The following is a 7748-nucleotide window of genomic DNA, read 5'->3' as shown; positions in this document are numbered from 1 at the left end:
TGAACAAGTACATGCTTTTGCTTTCCCAGCTGTTGATATTTCAGTCACTGAAAGAACAAAGTTCTGTCCTAAGTTTCATTTCCAGTACTCTGTGGAGAAATGTCTGGCTTACAGTGAATTTTCTCCCACAATTTCCTTTGCCTCCAAGGGATATTCATATTGACTATGACAGAATTGAGCTTAAATTTTTTTAATGATAAAAAGATGAACTTTATTCAGATCTGAATTTATAAAATCCTTATTTATATAGATTTGAATCTTTTAGCTGAGTGGCTATGCTGTCTGCTAAAAATGGTACTTTATTGCCTTACCAGGTCCCCAAAGTGCAGTTGCCATCTTTGTCAAATAGAGGAAAATTTTAATTTCCCCTGATTTGAAATGTAAAAAGAGTGGTGAATAAGAGGGACTGCCTGAGATCTTGCCTGCACAGCGCATGCTTGAAATGTGAACAGTCTCTGCAGGAAGGAAGTGGCAGTAAAATGACTTCCCCTTTTAGCACTATTGTACCTTTGTATCTATTGTACCTTGTACCTCTAGCACTATTTCCATTTGTACTATTACTACTATTAGTAAAAAGAGCCATTTTCAAGAGTTTTTCATGCCTATGACAAGCAAGCATGACAAATCTGAAAATGAGTTAAGACATTCTTTCCTTTTTCCCTGCCCATCAATTCCTTCCCCGCCCTGCTCCTCATGTGGCAGACAAGATTTCCTTTCCTGTTAGTTTGGGGCAGCAGCAGGAGAGAAAGGTCATTCCCTGCAGGGGAGGAGCTCTTCCCGAGGCAGGTGTGGGCAGGGAAGGCTGATCCTGCTGACGAATTGCTGCAGTGGCCTGAGAATTTCACCCGGAGCCCATGGGAACACATGGCTGGCCCAGCCAGACCAGTTTGTACCCTGGCTGATCAGCAGGTTTAGTCCTGGAGGCACAAGCAGGCTTTAAAAAAGTGCAGATGTAGCAGTGATGGATGCTCCAGGCTGGGTGCTTTCCTGACTCCTAGTGTGACTGCCTTGGATTTCCTGTGGGAATTGTATGTCCTGTGTTTGCCTGGCATGTGAGCTGGGGCAAATGAATAAATAAGAATCCTGATTTTCAATTCCAATGCGGCCTTTAGTGTTTGCTCTTAAACTTGTGTAGCAGACCAAAACAATTAAGTTTAAATATGAATGGATGTTACAGCAGGATAATACAGATATCTGTATATGACCTTCTACTTTTATTTATATGTCAGTTTATCAAAACACCCTAGGGATGTGCAACAGTCAAGGTAGTGGTTTTTGGTGTAGTTTTTAAAACCTCAAAATTGAAACCTTGGACAGCCTTCCCCTTGCCACCCAACAGCAAAAAGTGAATGCCCTGCCAGGTCTCAGTATAATATAAACCATTTCATCTTAACTATTTTTATTTGGAAAGCTATTTTTTATTCTGCTAGGTTAAAGAGCAGGCATGTTGTCTCAGCACAGTTAAATCCCACAGCTTATTACCATGAAATACACAAGCTCAGAGGATATGAAAGTGTTCCATCCAAGAGGATATGAAAGTGGGCTGCCCAGGGAGAGTTCAAGGCCTCCTGCATGTGGAACACAGTTCCAGGCTTTAAAGCTGTGCTGTGTCAGGACTTTCAAAAAGGCACTTTTCCAAATGGCCTTTTAAACTGGAATTATCTCCCATAGATGATTAAGACAGACCTGGAGTGGAGAAATGAAAACACTGGAAAGAATTCAGTTTGGAAGGGCTCCTGTGCTTCAGAGGTGCAGTGGCAGGAGGTGTGGGAAAGCGCAGCCAGGTACACTGTGACAAGCCCAGGGACCTGAGAGCAGCTTTGTCACAAAATTGAGCCCAAATTGGGTGGCAGCTCTGCATCCCAGCTGGCACCACCACTGCTCAAATGTTGCTGGAATCTCCCTGGGCCAGGCTAAAGCTGAGTGACTGCAGTTGGACACAGCCTTATCTGGGGAAAGAATGAGTGAGCTAAACCTGTGTGGCCTAATTTGTGGGTTCTGGGAGTGAAAAGATGGATAAATTCATTATCCATCTTGCTGCTTTAGATTTCAGAATCAGTGATCTTCCTTTTTGTGCATTCTAATGGAGTATTTGCAAATAATTTCTAGCAATCCAGCCATTGTCTGACTTCCAGTTATCTTATTCATTCTGGACCTCAGCTCAGTGTCCCTTCATTCAACAATAAAGATACTGACCACAAGGAGAAAGCAAAAATTGCCAATAAACAGAAATATGTAAACTGAGGTTTTACAGTCAAATATTCCAAATTGAATGTAATCATAGTCCATAGAATACAAATTATGCAGTTGAATTTGGATGGGGCAAGTAAATAAGGGAAGCTATTGGTGTATCTGTAAAACACCCATTATTTCATTATTTTTAAACAATAAATGAATTCCCTGTATTAGAACTATTCCCTTATGGAAGTTGAAAAATGGGGCTTTCCTCTATTATCAAAATGGCCACGCTATCCATGACCTTCTCCAGGATGTTAAGATTGTTTCTGGTTGTTACCTTTCTGAATTCTGAGTAACACCACACTGCCCCATCTTTTCAGGTAGTACTGACTCAAAATAGCCATTAAAAGTTAGAGGTCTGAGATGTTTGTTTTTAAGCTACAGGACTTCTGAGATATAAAAAGAACTCCAGTGTATTAAGCTTCCAGTTTTCTTTAGGCTGAAAGGATGAAGGGGAATGCTACATTCCTTCCTATTGCAGCTCTAGGGATTCTATGTTTTATATTCAAATTCTTCAAAATGCAAAAAAAAAAAAAAAAAAAAGATACTGAAAAGAGAAAGAACTCAAAAACACACCAGCTCTGAGTGATGACTTCAGAATAGCCCAGGGGCACAGGATGGTTGACGATTCAAGTTTACTTTCTGCTAAAAGATCCTTCTGGCTTCACTGGCTCCTAAAATTAAGGAGGAAGCCCAGTTTGCTCTTGCCTTTCTTGGCTTGTTCCAGGCAGAAATGGCACTTTATTTTTGCTCTCACTTTCTCTATCCATCTCTGCTCTACAGGAAGTGGCTGCACCTTTCCCACAGCTGAATCACATTCTGACCACAGTGAGATCAGTTTGCATCTACAGCAGTGCATTGAGGTCCCAGTTCTTTGCTGTCACTGTCAGGCCAGCAGTGACATATTTCTGTGGAGGCTGCTCTGGGTTTGTGCATGCAAACTGCAGTTTCAGTAACACACCTGCAGGCAGAAGCAAAAATGGATGGAGGAAAGAAGGGGCAGCAAGACATCATTGCTCTTCTCTGTTCTCACCTCTTCCATCATTGCAAGGCTCTGTTTGATCTGGGCTGTCTGGAAGTAGAGGGGACACAGCCAGAAGGGCTTGGAGATGAGATTGAATCACTTGTTCAAACCCTGGAGACAAGGACAGAAACACACCTTCTCCTGCTCTGGATGGGGCATTATTTGACATGTGGGTGTGGTTTGTTTTACAGAGTGACCAGGAAGCCTGGGGGATATGGGTCATGTTTGTGGGCAGGAGGGATTTTGGAGATTCCAGGTCTGATATGCAGTGTTTGTTTCAAAGAGCTGGGAGCTGGTTATTTTTTAAGTGGTGCTCTTAAACACCATTTTTAGGAATAAGAAATAAGAAGTGCACAGATATGCATGAAATACCAACAAAAATACTTTACTTGCAAAGAGGCTGGAGGTAATTCTGTCTCAGAGGATGCTCTGGTAGTGCCACATATTCTCCTGGCAACCTGGGCTCTGATGCTCACCTCTAACACAGCCATGAGAAGGGTCCTGGTGTCTTAAGGAAGGATCACCATAAAACTGACAATTAGAAACTTGACAAGCTGGAACAGGGCTGTGTCCTTTCAGATGGCTTTGGGTTATATCTGCTGAAAAATGAGGTTTTCAGGGGGACCAATCTCACTGAATCTCTTCTTCCTGTTCCCTGTGTTGCACAGAGCAGCGAGATCCAGCTGAGAACTGAGTTCTTGTCTCGGTGCAGGTACCCCAGCCCTCTCTTTGGGGCTCCTGGTAATCACACACTACTCCTGCCAAACTTTATTTTGACAGTGGAAGAATAGTTATTTTGTGCTCCAGGATCCATCACTGTCACGTCACCTACACGGCACCAGTCACCCTGGTTTGTAGCAGCTGCTGGGACTTGCTGACCACAGCAGAGCCTGTCATTGTGAGATTAAGGAGGGATTAGCTCTGCGATTTCAGTCAGCCTTAAGAGAAAGGTTAAAGACTTTGGGAGAGGGAAGTACGTGTGTGTGTGCGCGCACATGTGCCTTCCAAAACAACAGATGGTTTCAATAAAGTTGCTCCTGCTGCTAGGAAGTGGCACTTCTTGACATTAGCAGAGCCATATCTCATCAGGGTTCTTGTTTCTAGCAGGCTGGCTCAGCATGGCCGAGCCCATGTCTGGCATGGGGTAATCAGGGAGGAGCTCCCATCTCTGCCCCATTAATTGCCCCCTGCCAGGCTGCCCTCTCTGCTGATGGAACGCCCACTGTGCTCCGTGGGGCGGGATCGATCGCCTTTGAAGGGCAACTTTCCCTCATGATCTGCAATTCCCCCCACTTAAACTGCAGCCAGAAGTGTCTTTGTACGGATTCTGCAAGAAACGTGTGATTTCTTGGAACCGCTAAACAAAAACCTCTCTGCTCCAACCAATGGATCGATATATTAAATTATTGTGCAGCTAAATTAATGTGCCCCTCGGTGACAGAATTGCAGAAAATGAGCAGTGTTTTATGCATTAAAGACAACCTAGTAAAAGATTGTTTTTCAAGGTTAGATTGTTCCACAGTGAATATCAAGATTTTTCCAATTAAAATATGAGGGGTTTTCGGAGCTGCATCAGCTCTATTGCTTCTCACAGTGTCACAGTGCAAATTAACAGGTACAAAATAACTGAAAAACTGGAAATAGTAATTGAGACATATTTGGGAGTTAGCAAGTGATACTGTGTTTTTTTTCTAGTTTGTATTTAAATTTTATAGGTAAACAATTTTGCTGGAAATCACTGTGGGGTTATTTTGGTGGGAATTTTGTTTGCTTGTTTAAACTCAAGAGTCATGAAAAATGTCACCATTCATAATGTTGTCAAGAAAAACTAAAGCACTTCTGCAGCCCTTGGTTTTCTCTTTGCAGGCTATATGTGGGGATAGGCTGTGCCTTTCTTTCATGATGCCCTCTTTTCAGAGAAGAAAACAGAAAAAAAGGCAAAGAAAAAAAGGAAAACAGGATGCAGAGACTTCTTCCTACAACTTTAAAGTAAACGATATCCAAAATGAAAATGGGAATATTCATGTGGATTAAAATTTGTTCCCTTTTAAAGCTGCAACTCTAGTTCAGATTTTCTTTGAATTTTGGTCCAGTTGCATTTCTTATCTTCATTTTACTGACAGCAGAAAACATGGGGAGTTTCCTACACCCCAAATCATGTGTGGCAAGAGCTGCCTGTTCCAAAAGTGCTCTGTGCACCCTCCCTTGTGCAGCAGGAGCACTGGGGCAGGTCCCTCCCAGGCGACCCAAACCAACCATTTCAGAGATACGAGGTTCTCTCTGTCCCTATGCTGAAGGCAACCAGATGAACCAGTTTGCTAATTAACCTGTTCTGCAGGTGCAATGACAAAGGAAAACCTTTTCAATAACTTCATTGTTTGCCCCAACTCTTTTTATGGATATCTTCTAAGTTCTCAAATATCTGAAAAAGTTTGTATTTTGTCCACTTTCTCTGAAACTTTTCCCTTTTCCTCTTTTCTCTCTTGAGCTCATGACAAAGACATTTTTTATTCTGAAGGCAAGAATCCCAGAACACACAGTGCCAATTGTGAGTTTATAAGGAGTCCAATCTCTCTAATCACTTATAAAAGACAGACTGTTTGTTCCTTATCAGTTGACATAATTTCATTTTTATTTTGAACCTTTGGAATATCAAATGGGAAAATTTCGCCACCAAGTGTATGTTTTCAAGCTCCATCTCCAGAAATGATAAATTAAAGCACAAGTGAAAGTATCCTGGTCCCTCAATAACAAGGACTTTGAATCCTTGCAAAATCCTAAAATAGGTTTCAGTGCATTGCTGCCAGAAGAACTAAAAAAAATTTTAAAGTACCAAAAAATTATTAAAATACGTATCAAAAACTGTTATAAGATAAAAGGATTTACATGAATATGTCTATTCACAGCTCCCCATTGTCTCCTGGAAAGCCAGAATTTATGAAATCAAATTATTTGATCAACAGCATGAAGGAATTTGTGGCAGCATCAAGCTAAGAACCCAATTTTTCACTTCTACACTCAAATATGGGTCTGCATCACTCCACAGACAAAACAACAACAGGAGAAAGAAAATGATGCAGCAGAAGGTAGATGGAATTCTTTAAGCATCTTGTGATTTCTGAAAAAACAGGCTCCAATATTTGTGTGCAATGCAAATGCCATTTATATGAAGCTTTAACATGGTGTGTGACTGTCATGGATTTCAGAGCAGCTTGCACAGGTAACACATCTCATTCTGCCCCTCAGAGTTCCAGGGAATAGGATGCAGAACTGGGTGAAAAACCCAGATCCCCAGACTTCCATGGTGCTGCATCCTAGGAGAGCTGATGGAGGTTTCCAGGCAGGGGAGAGGGTGATGGAGTTATTCCACTTGAGAAAGGCTTCAGCCTCAGCAAAAGTGCTGCTATTGATACCTCTTAAAGCACATCTAAACCTGTTTGTATGGCAATTTGCTTGCTTCACCAAAAACCATACAAAGGTAAGCTATTTCAAGAGCTCCAAAGCGCCAGTTCAGTGTGGGATTTGTATTAAAAAACATTCTACATTTGGCTTCTGCATTTTAACACTAATCCAGCCCAGCCCACACACCCACACCGAAGGAAATGAACTGTATCAGGCAATGTCATTTGCTAAAGGGTAAGAGCAGAGGAATTCTCCATCCCCTCGTTTCACATTTCTAGGGACAATTTCACAGGCCGTGCCGTCGCTGAATGGGGAAATTGGAAAACTGCAGAATCGATTTGCAGACGTGAAGTTCTATTTTCTTGTACACCTCCTTCATCAGAGTCTCCATCACTCCTGCCTCGTGCAGCATTATCATCGGAGCAGCCTGGACACCACTGATAATTGCTGAGTGAGGGGAAGGCTGTGCCTTGCAAGCAAAAGTAAAACCAGTGGGGTGGCACTGCCTTTAAATTCACCTGCTTTGGAGAAGTGCTCATCTACTCAGGCTACTAATTTCTGAGAGTTAACGGGAAATTAATTTTAAAATATTACTCAAATTGGTTTTGTTTGCTTTTTCTCCCCGAACAAAACTTAAATTTATTTTGTCTTAAATTTATTTTGCATAAAACCAGGAAAAATAGACACGATTTTGCAATGCTTCCATTATTTAATTCTTCGTTAATTGCGTTTCACAAAGAAAAAAAACTCAAAACCTCTTCCACAGAAAACACCTGATAGTGACACCATTCCCAAGAATGAGACCAGTGACTAATTGCTTTAGAAAACTGGAAAACCTGGTGACTATGGGTGATAGACTTGACCTCTGGGATGGAGAGAGAAATGTGATATTAAGGGTCAGGGACAATAAAATGGTCACTTGTGTCTGCAGTCATTCAGCAGCTCTGTGGGACAGGTAGGGCTAATCTGGCTGCCCACACCGTGCTGGGGTTACCAGCCCTTGAAAAATTCAGAATATTCTTTTGTTAACAAGCTTTCAGAACAAGCAGCCGATTATTGGTTTCTGTTAAAGGTGAATTCAGCC

This window comes from Geospiza fortis, unplaced genomic scaffold (genome assembly GCF_000277835.1).
Source record: "Geospiza fortis unplaced genomic scaffold, GeoFor_1.0 scaffold70, whole genome shotgun sequence".
Lineage (NCBI taxonomy): Eukaryota > Metazoa > Chordata > Aves > Passeriformes > Thraupidae > Geospiza > Geospiza fortis.
The sequence above is the reverse complement of the archived record's forward strand: the minus strand, read 5'-3'. Positions refer to the sequence as shown.